General features: G+C 48.6%; 1 protein-coding gene across 1 annotated transcript in view; it reads right to left on the bottom strand.

The window, feature by feature from the left end:
• Positions 1–18,387, bottom strand: part of LOC147708370 (uncharacterized) — a 727,732-nt gene that overhangs the window by 6,494 nt on the left and 702,851 nt on the right. The gene's annotated exons all lie outside the window — the stretch shown is intronic.

An 18,387-nucleotide genomic window follows, 5' to 3' on the forward strand; every position in this document is an offset into this window, starting at 1 on the left:
TAAAAATATGAGCATATCAAGTTTAAAATGAACATATCTCATGTGTTCACTAAAACAATTAAAAAATATATATCTTTTCATTTAAAAAATTTCCATTTGACAATCAGCTTCAAGGTATTAAAAGGCACCAGCACTATTAAGAAGATTCAATTGTAATTGGTCTGAGCCGTAAGTTAAAATGCTTCTTATTAATGCGAACACCTGCCACTAGGAAACTTGCTACGTGAAATGCAACATGTGCACTAGGTAAAAGTTGTAAAAACAGGAGTGCTGGCCTGACCTGTAAAAAGCCTGCCTCCCGCAAAATGGATTACAGATATTTTTTCCTAATCTGGGCATAATGTTCACAAAACATAATAAAATGGAGTGTGTCCTGTGCAGAGAACTGGTCGCAATCGCACGGATTTGCGTTTAAAGGCGTATCCCAAGTAGGATAAGAACCCAACATAAAATATATCAGATTTAAACAAACTCTTGTTAAGAGGAAGCGATGAAACGGTCTAGTTACAAAACCAAGATAAGGTTCAGGACCTGGTACAGATATAAGTGCGTAGTTCCTTCTGACAAGCGGTTTTCTCATCTCTGTCTCCTCCCTCTCTGCCGTGAACAGGTTTACCAGAGTAGATTTAATCTCCATGAGATCCTCTTTTTTGATGCGTTCTGGGAAATGAAAAAGCTCAATGCGCCCCACGTTCTTGAGCATTCCTTTGACATATGCCAACCATGGGATTCTGTAAACTCTGTCCAGGGCAAGGCAATCTTTGAGTATCAAATGATTTGGAGATTTCATGGTTAAGCCAAGTTTTTAACCAGCAAATTACAGGTGCAGATTTTATTAAGTCTGTTATAAATACCCTGTGCCTAGCTCTGAGTGTAAAGGTGGGGGTGGACTGGGGAACAGAAAGCATGGATCTAAAAAATGTATTCTCGACCTTCTGGATGTTATCAGGATTTGTGTAACCCCAAATGGCAGAACCGTAGGTGGCTATAGCCAAACATTTGGCTTTATATACCTTGAGAATAGCCTCTATCGGTCGCGCCCCCATCCTTTTGGCAAAACTCAACAGGGCTGCAGTCGATCTTGCTACTGCGTTACCTTTTGACTTGTGTTGAGGACCCCAGGTTCCTCTGTCATCGAAGACGACCTCCAGATAAGTGAAAATTGGGACCCTCTTTACTTCTTTATCTGTGCAAGAAAATGTCATTGATTTCTTTTTCCTGCAGGTCCGTCCAACAATCATGACCTGGGATTTTTGGGTATTGATTTTCAGGTCTAGTGAGGTCATGAAGTCTCCGAAAGAGGCCAATAGTCTGTTGAGGGCCACACCTGTACGTGCCAGCAAAACAGCATCGTCCGCGTACAAGAGGACTGAAATCTTGGTCTCCCCTGCATGCGGGACGTCCACCGTTGAAGCAGCCAGAGCTGGCTTGAGGGCATTTATATATAATGTGAAGAGGAGGGGGGCAAGGATGCACCCTTGCCGCACCCCCCTCTCCGAGTTAAAATAGCTGGTACACCTTCCCTCGCGAGTGACTCTAACGGAAGCCTGTAATCCGCTGTGAAGGTCAGCCAAAAAACCAACCAGCGGGGGGGTCGATGCCCATGTCCAAAAGGACCCTCCACAGCCTCGACCTGTTGACCAAATCGAACGCTGAGGAGAGGTCCATAAAGGCCATGTACAAGGACCCCTCCTTCACGATTGTGTATTTGCTAATGAGCAATTGGAGGTTAAGGCATTGATCCAGTGTGCTCCTATTAGCCCTAAAGCCATACTGGGCGTTTGACAAGGTTCCTCTGCCTTCAAGCTATGATGTTAGTCTACCTAGAATGACTCTGCCCAAAATTTTAACGGCAGAGTCTATTAGGGAAATAGGCCTGTAACAGGCAGGATCACCCCTTTGGCCTTTTTTAAAGATTGGAATTATAATGGACCTTGCCCAGGACTCGGGAAAATTGTTTTCCCTTGAGGCATTAAAAACGTTGGTCAATATCTTGGCCCAAAATTTCGGTGCACACTTGTATAGGTCCGCCGGAACCCCGTCCGGGCCTGGGGCCTTATTTTTAAGTGTCTCATTTATAGCTTTTTCCACATCTTCCACCCCAAAGGCCAAAACTGACCCAACAAAATCAAGAGATGAAGACTCCTGTGTGGGTCAAGGGTTTGGCTGGCTATAAATGCTTCCAAAGTGGGCGAGCCACTGCTCATCTGGAATGATACAATCCACGCCCTGGTTTTCCACCCCCGAGAAATAGGGCTGATTAATGACCGACCAAAATTTAGAGCTATCCCGCAGAACTTCATCTGATTGCAGATCACTCCATGCCTGTTCCTTGATCTGGGTTTTACGAGCCCGAGTGGCCTGCTTATATTGCTTCCTAAGGGATACTATATGGGTTCTATTCCTAGGTGTTTCCTTGAGTGCTTTTAGGAGAGCGGAGTGTGCCTTGGTGCAGTTTGAATCGAACCATCTTTTTCCTCTTAGCCCCCCTGGTTTGGTTTTAACCGTTAGGTCTGTGTTCACTTGTTGACATATTGTGTTAAAAGCATTAATTATCCTAATATTAGGGCCAACATGATCTAGGCAAATGCCGACCTCCTCTTCAACCTTTGCCAAAAGATCTCGTAAAAAGGTGATCGGGGTCACCTTAAGCCATTTCAGCCTCCTGCCCTGATCTCTAGGTATCAGATCCGTAACACATGACACCTGAGTGGCCTTAAAATTCAATAACCCCCCAGGATCAACCTCTAGTGTCACAGAGTTATGGTCGCTAAAAATAGCGTCTACTACCCTATAGGTTAAAACCATAGACAAAACAATAGAAGATAGAAAAATATAATCAATAACTGAACCTGTGTCTTTTCCTTTAAAGGTGGGGGGTCTAGGCCCATCTGTGCAGCAGCCTGATTCATACAGATTGAAGGAGGCCAGGAGGCTCTCTAGAGCCTCCCCTTGTTTCGTGTGTTCGAAGTGCGTGGGCAATGAGTAAGGAGGCCCCCCATTATCTTCCATAGTGCACTCCAATCTACATGGATGGGTATTGAAGTCACCCATAAGGATGACCTCAAAACTATTGTGTGAGGCTCTGTACATATCTAAAAAATCTCCAAAAAATTCTAAGTGGTGATTTGGACTGACAGTATCTGCTGAGTTATAAAAATTAATAAGTAAAACAGTGGGGGAATTCGCGATCAACAGTTCTACTACTAGACAGTGTTGAGAGCCTAACTCTAACTGTTTTGCTGTACCTTTCATATTCAAAGAAATTAGTAGGGCTAGTCCTCCTTTCGCCCTCCCCGCCAAACTGGGTTCGGCGGGAATGCTAAAATGGACATACCCATCCAAAAAGAGGCTATTTGCTGTGCCCCAAGTTTCTTGGAGTGCTATTATGTCGTAGCGTGTCACGAAACCCACCCAATTCTCATCATGGCTTTTCTGTCTAATACCTGCGATATTCCAACGGAGGATTCTACAAGTGTTCCTGTCACATGAATTAAAAACAGTCAAGTTATTTGAGCCACATGGGTTATGTAGTCAATCAGAACTCTCTAACTGGAGCAGGGGTGAGAAGCGGTTTGACAAGGGCAAACCCCCACACTGTGTATCCTCTAGGGTCTGCGAGGCTATGGGAAGTGAGGGAGGATGCTGCGATGGATTGACAGTGACGCCACTCTCGGAGTACCTAGCGAAGTCACATGGTCCAACGGTGGGTGTATCTCTATTTAATGTTAATCTTTGGGTTGGGAAACGTATACTGTGACTACCCCGTGGAGGATAGAAATAACCAAGAGGTAATGGTCTGATTCCAGTGTTAGTGAGCCCAGACCCATCCCACAGCAATCTTTCAGCACCATTTGGCCCACTAAAATTAACAATACAGTCCCCTGTGATGTTCTTAGCTCCATGTCCTACCCACCCCACCCTTCTGGCCATGATGATGGAGGGGGATATGTCGCTCTCCCCGCTTGAGTATTGTCTGCACCATTCCCTGGATTTCCCTAAGAGGTCCTCAGTATTCTCTCTCCCATTCTGTTCTAAGGGAGGAACCTTCCTTAACACTGCCACAAAGGGGGCAGCGTCCGGCGGGAGGTGCAACCTGGGGCTACTAAAATTAGTTATATTGTTGATAATATTGGGATATAATGCTTGATTTTTGTGAGTAGTCATTTTGGCTGGAACAACTCTTGAATATGTCAAAGGGATTCCAGTGCCAGAGCTTGCAACATCCCGTTTATTAGGTGGTGACAAAGATTTGTGCGACACATGAGGGCGCGGGCTCCCTGGAAGGACACCTAACCCAGAGCATACCATAGGTTCTATATCTAAATTCTCAGCAGTATTCTGCTCAATAGCCGAGTGACGCTCTAGGGTGCGAAATTCTTTTATAAAAGTGTCAATTCTTTCACACCTCTTAAGTAGACCAGCTACACATGTGTTCATACAGTCAATAATGTCTTTACCTATGCCCACCAACAGAGGCTCTATTCGTGCGTTAAACAGTTCCTCCACCTTATCCCCCAGATTTGAAAGGATGACATGGTCCTGTTCGTGATGCAGATGATTACCTTTGCAAGAGCATTTTTTTTACTTTGATCTGTCCGAAGTTAGGGGTTCAGTGGAGCTGGGACCCTCTACAGATCCTAACAGGGAGGTGTGCAGCGCAGAATCCTGACTGTTCGGTGCCTCAACGCATATACGCTCAGACTAAACCTCTTTGGATACAAGTGGTGGACCTGGGGTAGTTGAGTCAGTCGCACTTTCAAGTTCAAGCTCTTTTTCAGCATTAGCGATTTTTTGATTTATAGCGCCAACTGCAGACGTTAGGTAGGAAATAATGGTATCGGCTTTACATGGAACTTTTGCATTTTTGGCCCATTGTCCCTCATTACCCAGATGTTTGCGCTTACCCATGACTGTGATTTAGGGGGGTGGCCCGGCCCGGCCTCCTCTGGCCCCTGATGGCCACAGATGGCCCGCCCTCTGCCCGGGCTCAGCCCGGCGCCGCCCGCGCACGTCTGCGACGTGGAGGGAGCCTCCTGTGCTTAAGCGCCTCCGGGCGCGAAACTGCCGGGAAGTGGGCGTGGACGCCGCCAAGCGTGCTGGGTGCTGTAGTTCTCCTTTAGCCCCTGAAGCACGGGCCGCGAGCTGGAAGTCCCGCTGCCCGCCGCCGTGGTCAGGTAGGGCCAGTAGCCGTTGCATGTTCACCCGCTCCACCGAGGGAGCCTCCTGCGCTTAAGCGCCTCCGGGCGCGAAACTGCCGGGAAGTGGGCGTGGACGCCGCCAAGCGTGCTGGGTGCTGTAGTTCTCCTTTAGCCCCTGAAGCACGGGCCGCGAGCTGGAAGTCCCGCTGCCCGCCGCCGTGGTCAGGTAGGGCCAGTAGCCGTTGCGTGTTCCCCCGCTCCACCGAGGGAGCCTCCTGTGCTTAAGCGCCTCCGGGCGTGAAACTGCCGGGAAGTGGGCGTGGACGCCGCCAAGCGTGCTGGGTGCTGTAGTTCTCCTTTAGCCCCTGAAGCACGGGCCGCGAGCTGGAAGTCCCGCTGCCCGCCGCCGTGGTCAGGTAGGGCCAGTAGCCGTTGCGTGTTCCCCCTCTGAAAACTGAAAGGCTTGCTGTGTCAATCTCCTCTGAAAATAAATTATTTTAGATTACACAATTTGAAATAGATGTCTTAGCTGACCGGACACAATCTATCCCCCCCACCATGGTTCACTGTTAGAGATTCTTAAGATATTCTGAACTTGATTCAGCCACAGGGATACACATTAGGCAAATTAAGTAGGCCTATTAAAGCACCACAGATTGCAATTGGTAATTGAGCAGATATCTGTGTGAATCTTATTGTTGTCCGAATGTGTTAGACCTGTCAGCCCTTTGGGTGGTCCCTCCCATTATTTATTTATTTTTGTCCCCTTTCTGCCTCACAATTCCTTTCATTTTTATGTCCACGGAATTTTTTTTAGGTGTTGTCCTGGGGGTTAGGTACTCCTTGACCCATTAGTTTTTTTAGGCCTAGGTGACTCTTAAAAATGGTGGAAACTCCGTCACACAAAATGGTGGCTAGTAACTGCCATAACTGTTTACCTCAGGGAATGGACCCATAGAACAATACAGGAAAACTCCAGAACCTTCTAGCAGGTTCCGGAAGCCTGGGGTTAACCTATAAAAGGGTCAGTACCAGGGCGGCCATTTTAGAGGTGCCATTCAGTAAGGGTCAGCTGGAGTGCAGGCTGTGGCGCTAGGTGGGGTAGGACAATCAGAGGGTGGACTTCTTTTTAAGGGTTGCCTCCTTACTGGATTCACCACCCCCCGCCCTTTCCCCGCAGACCTAACCCAGTTGGACTACAGACCTGTTGAGCTTGGACAGGAAGTCTGCTTGAGTAAAAAGGTCCGTCCCCAGGATTGGGGTGGGTTTGAGAGACTTAGAGGAGGGGAGTGGAAGTCAGCCCCGCGGACCAGCCTTGGAGAACTGGCCAAATTCCTGAGAGATACTGCAAGGCTATCGGAAGGATCGAGGGAGTTATCTGTCCCTTCTGCCCCCTCCCTTCCTCCTTGCGTCCACCTGCTGCCTGTGCCAGGCCCACCGGGAACCCTTACCAGCACACAGAAGCGTCGCGGGGAAATCCCTGCTCTGCTCGGGGGGATCCTGTTGGGGAGGTTCGCGACTGCTGGTGTGCGGCTCCCTTATCTCCATCCGGGTTTGGCTGTGGGAAAAGATGCCGTTGTGGGTGGCTGAGGTAGCGTGACGGAGCAGGAGCCAGCTTGAGGCTGAGGTGGCGCGACTCCGCGCAGGCTCAGTGCGGTGTTCCTTCGTCTGGAAGAAGGGGCCGAGTATTAGCTGGGATTGTCTGCCGGCGCGCAGGACTGGAGGTGTGTTGTTGATCGCCTGTGGAGAGGGTCGGCAACCGTTTGGGGCCACTGCTTCCCCGCGCCTGCCCAGTGGCGCGATCTGCTGGGGGGTTGAGGAAGACGACGTGAGTGAGAGCTCGACGGAGGAGAAACCGGCGGCGCCACTAATTCAGGGCGGCCTCCCCACAGTGCCGGCTTGGCTGACATTCGGCCTGGCCATTGAGGGAGGCGCCGCTGGGTGAGAGAGTCCTGTGGCGAGTACCGGGTAGCTGCAATTGCGCAGTGACGGTGAAAGTAACTGAAATCCTGTTGGTACAAGTAAGGAGGGAGTCTGGGATTGCTGTGGGTCCGGGGATTGACATCCGAGGGACCTGGAGGGGAGACCCTCCCCCTTTTTGTACTGGAAGCACGGAGTTGGTGGAACCGGGTAGATTGGGCCCAGGAAGTTATCAGGACTCGGGCTATAAGGGGTCAAGAAAAGCAAAAGGGGGTTGACAAAGCAAAAGAAGCCAATGGAACACTTTTAATGCCAATGTTGACTGGGTTTGTTGCTTAACCTTTTCTTTTACAGAGGTGGAAGGGGAAGAATACTCTGAGTTCTTAGTGTCAATAACTTGATGTACTTTGGCGAATCAGATTGTAGTATTTAACTTAACAACTGGATCCCTGTGGATAATCTTGTCATTACTTCCCGTTGTAGGTGACAGACTCTGCTTCATATCATACCAACACAGTTAACCAAAGGAAGGTTTTATAGAAACCTTAATGCTGTACTGAACCCCTTGAGTTGAGAAACAATGTATAGCTGAAAGTCAGTAGAAAAAGAAAAATGTTTAATGTGAAAAGTGTCAAAACAATCCGATGAGATAAGTAAGAGTAAACAGAATTATTTTTATAAAACAGCCCATATTTTCCTAAAACTGGTGTAGCGTTGTTTTTGAATGGACGGACGCTGAGTTACTGTAGGGTGTGATGCAAGTTTTACACTTTTACCTTTTGGTTTGACCTTCCTATTCTGTGCCAAGCTACCCTATGTGATCTGGAGACCCCAGGTCCAACATAATTGGTGTCCAGCGGTGGGATGAGAACTGTGCTTGCGTCCACTCAATAGTAACGTAGTGTACTCCAAAGACCTACACCTGGAGTTTTCTCCTAGCGGACTCCCTTATTATATTTTTGTTTTTCCAAATTTACTCCTGGTGGTGGGTGGAGGTAGCTTCTAATCACCCTCTAAACTAATTCCTTCCAAGTGGCTGTCCCGAACTCTCATTGGCAAAATGGAATTTGCTCTGGAAGAATTAGAGACCTATACTGTGGCTCAACTCCGAGAATTTTGTCAAAATATGGGAGTGTTCTTCAAGCGTGGTGCTAAAAAGGGGGAACTCCAAACCAGCTTGAGGGCGTGGGTGGCAGCTCACCCAGATGGGAAGGAGGAGGAGGAGGAGGCAGACCAGGACACGGTCATCGGGGTAGATGTGTTGTACCAACCTGAGAGGGAGAACCTACTGACAGGTCCCAGAACACTCTCAAGGGAGGGCAGCCGTGTTTCCGTGAGAAGTTTGACTGAAGCCAAAGTAGCGGACAGGAGGGAGGAGAGACAGTTAAAATGGGAGTTGGCGAAATTAGAGAAGGTAAGGGAGGAGAGTAGGCTAGCTCATGAGTTGAGTCTCAGAGAATTAAACTTTAAGGCCCTGCAAGTAGGGACTTCCAGTTCTCCAAATGGTGGCAGCGAATCTAAGGACTTGACCAGGGAACCCAGACCCTATTTACCAAAGGACGTAGTCGTCAGCTACAGCGCAGGGGATGACATCGCCAAGTGGCTGGCTGCCTATGAGGTCTCCTTAAGAGCCCATGGGATACTGGAGAAACACTGGTGGGGGTGGCTTGTATAAATACATGCCTCCTGCAGGAAGGGATACACTTTTGGCCCTAGAGCAGGGAGAACAGACCCACTACCCCACCATGAAAGTGGCGCTGATCAAGAAGTTTGGACTAACCCCAGAGAAGTATCGGCAGAAGTTTAGGGGTAGTCACAAACTAGGCACACAGAATTGGGTGGATTTCTTGGACTACGCAAACAAGGCATTAGAGGGTTGGGTACAAGGCAGGTAGGTGAGGGACTATGAGGGGTTGTATGACCTTACTCTCAAGGAGCACCTACTCGAGAAATGTTTTCCCGAGCTGCGACAACACCTGGTGGACAGCAAGCTGACCAGCCCCCAGAAGCTTGCTGAGGAGGCGGACATCTGGGCTAGTACCCAGGTGTCCTCAAAGGGGACTGGAGGGGATTCCCAAAGGACCGGACAGGGCGCCCCCCAGAAGAAAGAGGGGGGAGATAAAAAGAGGGAGTTCTCAAAAGGCCCCCAAAACAGTTTCCAGGGAAAGGGAACAGGATTCACCCCTAAGGTCAACCCGCCCAGAAACCTTCATCCTGGCCAAAGTCAGCAGCCAAGGGTTGTCCACTGCTTTGAGTGTGGTGGCGTTGGACACTATAAGGGAGTTATCAAGTGCTCAAAGAGACCACCCCCTCCCACTGGAGGAAAGGCCCCGGGAGTAGCTAGTGTAGTGCTCGGGAGGAGTTGCCCTTAGATAAGGGGGGGGGATGGGGCGGGTGTCACCTTAGTGTCCCTGGGAGATCGGGAGATGGTTCCTAAGATCCAGGTGCCCTCAAATACTACAAAGTATGGGCAGTGGGTCACCATCAATGCCCAAAGAGGGGAGGCTCTGAGAGACACAGGAGCCAGTATGACTATGGTAAGGAGGCAACTGGTGTCTCCAGAGCAGGTGATTCCACATGTACTCCACCCCGCCGCGGTGGCTGACAGCAGATTGGGCCACTACCCTGTGGCCGAGGTTCCATTTGAGTGGGAAGGGGTTGCAGGTTCACTTCGAGTTGCCGTAAGCCCTGCCGTGCAAGTCGATTGTCTGTTGGGGAATGATATGGAGCACAATGCTTGGAAGGAGGTGGAATACCGGACTCATTCTGAGATGCTGGGTACACCTGACTGGGCCTGTGCTAGCACAAGGTCCGCGACTACCCGGAGGGGGAGTTCGCTTGGGCTGGAGCCTGGAACAAGGGCCCAGCCAGCTGCCAAAAAGGGAAAGAACAGAGGACAGGAGAAGCCTGCCTCTGCTTCCACACCTCATGAGACAGATAGGCCACCTGCGGTGGAGGACCAGGAGTCCGTGGAGGGGGAAGTTGTCTCCCTGGAGAACTTACCTATCCCTGCTGAGTGGCATGTGGAAGGAGGGCTTACCAGGGAGGAGTTTTGTAAGGGCCAGAAGGAGTGCCCTACCCTTGAGGGACTGAGGCGACAGGCCGAAGCCCAGGTAGCAGGGAACGTTACTGGGAGTTACCATATTTACTGGGAGGATGGATTCCTCTACAGTGTACCTAAGGCACCCGTGCACTGTTCATCACGGGCCTTGGTTGTCCCTCAACGTTACAGAGCCTTTCTTTTAGAATTGGCTCATGAGATACCCTTGGCAGGACACTTAGGACAGGACAAGACCTTTGCCCGGCTTGTCCCCCACTTTTATTGGCCTCAGATGAGGGTGGCATCCGACACATACTGTCGGACATGTGTATCTTGCCAAGCCAGTGGGAAAACAGGGGTGAAGCTGAAAGCTCCCCTGGAACCACTTCCCGTCGTTAGCACCCCCTTTGAAAGGGTGGGCATCGACATTGTGGGGCCATTGGATCCACCAACTACAGCTCGTCACAGGTTTATCCTGGTTCTGGTGGATCACGCCACACGGTACCCAGAGGCAATTCCTCTGAGGACCATTACTGCACCTGCAGTGGCTAGGGCCCTGATGGGGATCTTTACCCGAGTGGGTTTCCCCAATGAGGTTGTGTCCGACAGGGGGACCAACTTCATGTCATCATACATGCGGGCTATGTGGAAGGAGAGTGGAGTTACCTACCGGTTTACCACTCCTTATCACCCACAGACGAATGGTCTGGTGGAAAGGTTCAACAAGACCTTGAAAGGCATGATAAGAAGTCTGCCTGAGAGCCTGCGGAGGAAATGGGACATCCTCCTACCCTGTCTGTTGTTTTCCTACAGGGAAGTTCCACAGAAGGGAGTGGGCTTCAGCCCCTTCGAGCTTCTGTATGGGCACCCTGTGCGTGGACCTCTCAGCCTGGTGAAAGACGGATGGGAAAAGTCTCCCAGGAAGCTTCCCCAGGATGTGGTGAGCTACATGCTGGCCTTCCGGAGCCAAATGGCTAAGTTGTGGAAGCAAGCTTCTGACAACTTGGAAGCCAGCCAAGCAGTGATGAAGGAGTGGTATGACTACAACGCTCAACCTGTGGAGTTGGAGCCTGGCCAGAAAGTGTGGGTGATGGAACCTGGAGAGCTTACTGCCCTCCAGGATCGCTGGACAGGCCCCTTTGAGGTGATGGAGAAGAAGGGTAAGGCTACTTACCTGGTGGATCTTAAGACCCCTCGACAGCCCCTACGGGTGCTGCATGCCAATCGTCTCAAACCCCACCATGAGAGGCCCGAGGTCATTTTAATGATGGTGACTGATGGAGCAGAGGAAGTGGAAAGCGAGCCTCTCCCTGATCTCTTTGCGTCTCAGGAAAAGGATGGGTCGGTGGAGGGAGTGATTCTCTCACCATCCCTAACTCCTGAGCAATGAGAAGACTGCCGCCAGGTCCTGGAGCAGTACTCCTCGTTGTTCTCCCTTGTCCCGGGAAGAACCCACCTGTGTACCCATGATGTGGACACAGGAGACAGCCCACCTGTGAAGTCTAAGATCTACCGGCTGTCAAGACAAGGTGAAGGCCAGCATCCACAGTGAGGTCACAAAGATGCTGGAGCTAGGAGTAATTGAACCTTCTAGTAGCCCCTGGTCCAGTCCGGTGGTTCTGGTACCAAAAGCTGCCCCACCGGGCACCACTCCAGAACTAAGGTTCTGTGTGGATTACCGGGGACTGAATTCGGTGACCAAGACTGATGCACATCCGATCCCTAGGGCGGATGAACTTATTGACCGGCTGGGAGCTGCCCAATACTTGAGTACCTTTGACCTCACTACAGGGTACTGGCAGATCTCCCTTACAGATGGAGCAAAGGAAAGGTCAGCCTTCTCCACGCCTGAGGGCCACTACCAGTTCTGTGTAATGCCCTTTGGGCTCAAGAACGCCCCTGCCACCTTTCAGCGACTGCTGAACCAGGTCCTCTCTGGGATGGAGGCTTTCTCCGCTGCTTATCTGGATGACAGTGCTGTCTTCAGTAGCAGTTGGGAGGATCATTTGTGTCATCTACAAGCTGTTCTCCAAGCCTGAAACAAGCTGGCTTGACGATCAAGGCCAGTAAATGTCAGATCGGGCAGGGGTCGGTTGTGTACCTAGGCAACTTGGTGGGCAGGGGAGCGGTGCAGCCCCTCCAGGCAAAGATTGAGGCAATCATGGCCTGGGAGCACCCCAAGACCCAAACAGAGGTCCGAGCTTTCCTGGGCCTCACAGGTTACTACTGTCGCTTTGTGAAGGGGTATGGCACTATTGTGGTCCCCCTAACTGAGCTCACATCCAAGAAGCAACCTCGAAGGGTAGTCTGGACAGAGGCTTGTCAGCAAGCCTTTGAAAAATTGAAACAAGCAATGTGTGCTGCTCCAGTTCTAAGGGCCCCAAATTTTTCCAAGGAATTCATTGTCCAGACAGACGCATCAGAGCATGGCATTGGGGCAGTGTTATCGCAACTCAATGAAGAGGGTCTGGATCAGCCTGTTGTCTTCCTGTCTAGGAGACTGCTTCCCCGGGAACAGAAGTGGAGTGCAATTGAGCGGGAAGCCTTTGCAGTGGTATGGGCTCTGAAGAAGGTGCGGCCATACCTGTTTGGCTCGCACTTCCTGGTTCAGACCGACCATCGACCCCTTCGTTGGCTGATGCAAATGAAGGGGGAGAATCCCAAGCTGTTGAGATGGTCCATCTCCCTACAGGGAATGGACTTCCGGGTGGAACATCGACCAGGAGTGGACCACGCCAATGCAGACGGTCTCTCCAGGTATTTCCGCCTCAGTGATGAGGACTCCCAAGGGGTTGGGTAGCTCTCCCCACTTTCAGCAGGGGGACGCGTGTTAGACCTGTCAGCCCTTTGGGTGGTCCCTCCCATTATTTATTTATTTTTGTCCCCTTTCTACCTCACAATTCCTTTCATTTTTATGTCCACTGAATTTCTTTAGGTGTTGTCCTGGGGGTTAGGTACTCCTTGACCCTATACTTTTTTTAGGCCTAGGCGACTCTTAAAAATGGTGGAAACTCCATCACACAAAATGGTGGCTAGTAACTGCCATAACTGTTTACCTCAGGGAATGGACTCATAGAACAATACAGGAAAACTCCAGAACCTTCTAGCAGGTTCCGGAAGCCTGGGGTTAACCTATAAAAGGGTCAGTACCAGGGCGGCCATTTTAGAGGTGCCATTCAGTAAGGGTCAGCAGAGTGCAGGCTGTGCGCTAGGTGGGGTAGGACAGTCAGAGGGTGGACTTCTTTTTAAGGGTTGCCTCCTTACTGGATTCACCACCCCCCCTTTCCCTGCAGACCTAACCCAGTTGGACTACAGACCTGTTGAGCTTGGACAGGAAGTCTGCTTGAGTAAAAAAGTCTGACCCCAAGATTGGGGTGGGTTTGAGAGACTTTGAGGAGGGGAGTGGAAGTCAGCCCCGCGGACCAGCCTTGGAGAACTGGCCAAATTCCTGAGAGATACTGCAAGGCTATCGGAAGGATCGAGGGAGGTATCTGTCCCTTCTACCCCCTCCCTTCCTCCTTGCGTCCACCTGCTGCCTGTGCCAGTCCCACCTGGAACCCTTACCGGCACACAGAAGCGTCGCAGGGAAATCCCTTCTCTGCTCGGGGGGATCCTGTTGGGGAGGTTCGCGGACTGCTGGTGTGCGGCTCCCTTATCTCCATCCGGGTTTGGCTGTGGGAGAAGGTGCCATTGGGGGCGGCTGAGGTAGCGTGACGGAGCAGGAGCCAGCTTGAGGCTGAGGTGGCGCGACTCCGCGCAGGCTCAGTGTGGTGTTCCTTCGTCTGGAAGAAGGGGCGGAGTATTGGCTGGGAGGTGTCTGCCGGTGCGCAGGACTGGAGGTGTGTTGCTGATCGCCTGTGGAGAGGGGGCGGCAACCGTTTGGGGCCACTGCTTCCCCACGCCTGCCCAGTGGCGCGATCTGCTGGGGGGTTGAGGAAGACGACGTGAGTGAGAGCTCGACGGAGGAGAAACCGGCGGCGCCACTAATCCAGGGCGGCCTCCCCTCAGTGCGGGCTTGGCTGACATTCGGCCTGGCCATCGAGGGAGGCGCCGCTGGGTGAGAGAGTCCTGTGGCGAGTGCCGGGTAGCTGCAATTGCGCAGTGACGGTGAAAGTAACTGAAACCCTGTTGGTACAAGTAAGGAGGGAGTCGGGGATTGCTGTGGGTCCGGGGATTGACATCCGAGGGACCTGGAGGGGAGACCCACCCCCCTTTTTGTACTGGAAGCACGGAGTTGGCGGAACCGGGTAGATTGGACCCAGGAAGTCACCAGGACTCGGGCTATAAGGGGTCAAGAAAAGCAAAAGGGGGTTGACAAAGCAAAAGAAGCCAATGGAACACTTTTAATGCCAATGTTGACTGGGTTTGTTGCTTAACCTTTTCTTTTACAGAGGTGGAAGGGGAAGAATACTCTGAGTTCTTAGTGTCAATAACTTGATGTACTTTGGTGAATCAGATTGTAGTATTTAACTTAACAACTGGATCCCTGTGGATAATCTTGTCATTACTTCCCTTTGTAGGTGACAGACTCTGCTTCATATCATACCAAGTCAGTTAACCAAAGGAAGGTTTTATAGAAACCTTAATGCTGTACTGAACCCCTTGAGTTGAGAAACAATGTATAGCTGAAAGTCATTAGAAAAAGAAAAATGTTTAATGTGAAAAGTGTCAAAGCAATCCGATGAGATAAGTAAGAGTAAACAGAATTATTTTTATAAAACAACCCATATTTTCCTAAAACTGGTGTAGCGTTGTTTTTGAATGGACGGACGCTGAGTTACTGTAGGGTGTGATGCAAGTTTTACACTTTTGCCTTTTGGTTTGACCTTCCTATTCTGTGCCAAGCTACCCTATGTGATCTGGAGACCCCAGGTTCAACTGAATGTCACTATCGGGGAGGTCTCAAGTCTCATCAAGGAAGCTCAAATAGTGGAAATAACCTAAAGATACTTGGATCTCTTCTCTTGCCTTCATCGGCTGCTTGAAGCACAGCCGCATGACTATTTAAGTGAACGGTAACTAATAATTCGGAATAACAATTTGATATTGGTATTTCAAACCAAATAAAATATTTTATGATGATGCTTCAAACTTACCAGGAGAAGGGACCAATAAATTTGAGCTTCTGTAGAAAATGTTGACTCCTGAGTATGTTGTATAACAAACATAATTTATATTGTGGTGGTTTTAATTAACTCATAAAACTAGTCTAGAACAATGCAGTAGGGAGAGCTGACCAGCAAGTTAAGCATGCAGACCAGATGAGAAGAGCAATGCACGGTTTGAGTTGCAACTTAAACACAAAAGGAGTCGTTTTAATTCAGTCTAACTCATTCCACCTCAAGCGCGCAGTGCTTGAGGTGCCCGGTATGGACACTTTGATTGGCAAGAGGTATTAATAAATTATTTATATAAAAAGTTTAACATTTCTTCGTTCTTGTCAGCCCAGTGTGAATAGATCTCTAGATACAACTGTGGGGCCACAACTAACAAGCTTCCTATTATAACAATACACCGCCTCAAACACACATCGAGCATTTAGATGCCTAGTCACAAAAGTAGTCTAAGATATGCTGATACTAATTTCCTATGGATTTCAGAGAAGGAGAGTTCTCCTCTTAACCCAGCAGATTTGAATGGCATTTCTTCTGCAGCTGGTCCAGACTGCGCAAATCAAATTCCAATTAGGAGCCTATTCAAAAACATATTTCTCCAAAATAAAGAAACATATGAAGTCCTCTTTAAGCATGTATGTGTGACTTTGCTCAATGACAGGTGAGGTTTGCATACCCAACTCAAAACTACTAAAGGCTTTCAAACAGTGAGGCATGCGCACGAGGAATGCCCATCAAACTGTGACCAGGGCACGTCCAAGCTGAGCATGCTTAGCATAGCATAGCAGGGCAAAGCAAAGTACTAGAGAGGGCAATTCTCAAAGGCTGGCACAGATGATGCAACAAGGAATACAGAGATAACTGCAGAGTGCCACTGATCTTGGATCTGGAAGAGGGTAAAAGGGACCAGAGAGACACAGATGCAGGATAATCACAAAGGAATGGCACGCTTTACGCTTCAGAAGGTGACCTAGTATCCAACAATACGCAATGCAGAATCTAATATTACACAATGCATTAAAAAGCAGAAGTGCAGATGGTCCTGATCGTGCATCCATAGCCTACAAAAGTAAGGCAGCACTCTGCCTTTCAATTATAACACAAAATAAATTCTAGTTTCTAAAAGTCATACTACGGGAAGCTTGACTTATTTGATATTTGTCACACACATGAATCTAAACAAAAGATACTTACTGCTTGTAGTAAAGTTTACCTCCCCGACCTGGGGGAAGAGCTCTGCATCTGGGATGACCTGTAGCACCCCCACAGTATGAACACCAGGATCCAGAGCCACAGAGCTTTCGTCTACTGTAACATCACTAGCTCCTGTGATCTGATTGGTTGGAGGTCCCCCTATGGAAGCCTCAAAATCTGAAGGGATGTCATCCAGGCAATCTGCATTTGGCGGAAATCCGAGTGTGTAAGTAAATGCTGAAGTGCCACTGTTACTGTGTTACTAGGTGTATTACTTGCTGTATAGTTTTTAAATATAGGTATGTGAGTGGTAGAAGAGTGGGTCTATAACTGGAGAGATGGGTCTGCAAGTGCACATCTAAGTGACTGAGACTTGAAACAACATCTGATCTTTAAACCACATCATTTCCCTTCCATGGCCTACCTGCAATGTAACCTCAGGGGTGAATTATATGTAGTAAAAGAGGAGTTTAAGGCTTTAGAACATGTTATGACAATAAACTCGGCCTTGCAGAAAAACTGCATCCACAAACTCTACTGTACCAGACCTGAAACATGTTTAGAGGCCCACTTGTCTGAATGAGTGACTTAAAAGTGCCAGTTCTTCAGTACATACCTAACTGACTGCCGAAGTGGCCGTGATTCCATATGTAAGTAAATATATTAATATAAGTGTTCATCTCTTAGTGACTCTATGGGACTCATAACGTCTTTCAAAAGAGCTGCATGGATTGCTTGTTGGCTGTAGTAGAGACTACTGGAATATTTAATTGTGTGTCCAAATGCCTACATACATGCAAGATACATAAAATATGTATGTGTTAAGTGGATGTTTAAGTGACTCTCTCACTTTGTGACTGGGTGCATTAGTGGATCTATCCTTTTACTCACAGACATTTGAGTTCTAGTAAAGATTGGATCTATAATTGCACATATGGCTCTGCTTGTGTGCATGTAATGCAATCAAACTTGGAAGAACTTGTCTTTTTTTTGGAAGCTCATAACTCCGTGCCCTATGGCCTACCTAGAGCCTAAGTCAGCAGTGGCTTATATGGAGTAGAAAAAGAGTCAACTTGGTTGACTCTGGAAACTGCTTACATTTACGTTACTTTTTTTCCTAAAAAAACATTAGGAGTCACACACCCTTCACGCTGGGTATGCGACTCAGGGGTAGTTTTGGTAGAATTAAACATATTTATTGAGGCTTTCAAGGTTTAGTTTAAGGTAAAAGATTTGCTAATATGATATGGAAAGAAGTATAACAAATAATGTAAACATTTTCATGGTCGTTTTAATAGTTTTTGGGGAGCTGCCACATCATTGTGCACTGTAGCACCATGTATTCCCGGAGTCGCGCTAGGGACACAACTCTGGCGCTTTTTAGCAGTAGTAAAACACAAATCTAGACAGTTTATGACAGATTCACTAATATTGTGAAGAAAATAGTATAATTAGAGAGAAAATTCATTTTAAATGCCATTTGAATACATTTTACGGAGTCGCGATGGAACCACACTAGAATCGCGCATCTCATGTGACACAGAAACAAATTGATTTGATAGGATAAACACCTTTCTATGACTAATACCAGAAGATCCCATCGCTTTCCTCCATCTTTTAGGAGTATGTGTGAGTTTTCACAGTTTCTATTGGCATTGACTATTTTGTATTTTGCCTTGGTGGTTTATTTAATTCTGTTCAACCACTTCAAGATGGCATCTCCTGCAGAAGATCTTGAGGAGCAACAAGACAATGCTTTACTGAAAAAAGAACAGGTTTCAAAGAGAAATAAAAGCATTGTTTGGCAGTTTTTTAGAATTCCAGAAGGAGAAAAAAAAGCGAACACTCCAAAAGTAACGTGAACTCTACAAGAAGGTTCTATCATTGAGTATGTACAAACCTCTCTGCAGTATGCATGAAATCCATCTGGCAAGAGCCGAAATGGAAAAGGTGAAGAGCCAGGAAAGAAATTCCGCTG

The sequence above is a fragment of the Lissotriton vulgaris genome, chromosome 6, assembly GCF_964263255.1.
Source record: "Lissotriton vulgaris chromosome 6, aLisVul1.2, whole genome shotgun sequence".
Lineage (NCBI taxonomy): Eukaryota > Metazoa > Chordata > Amphibia > Caudata > Salamandridae > Lissotriton > Lissotriton vulgaris.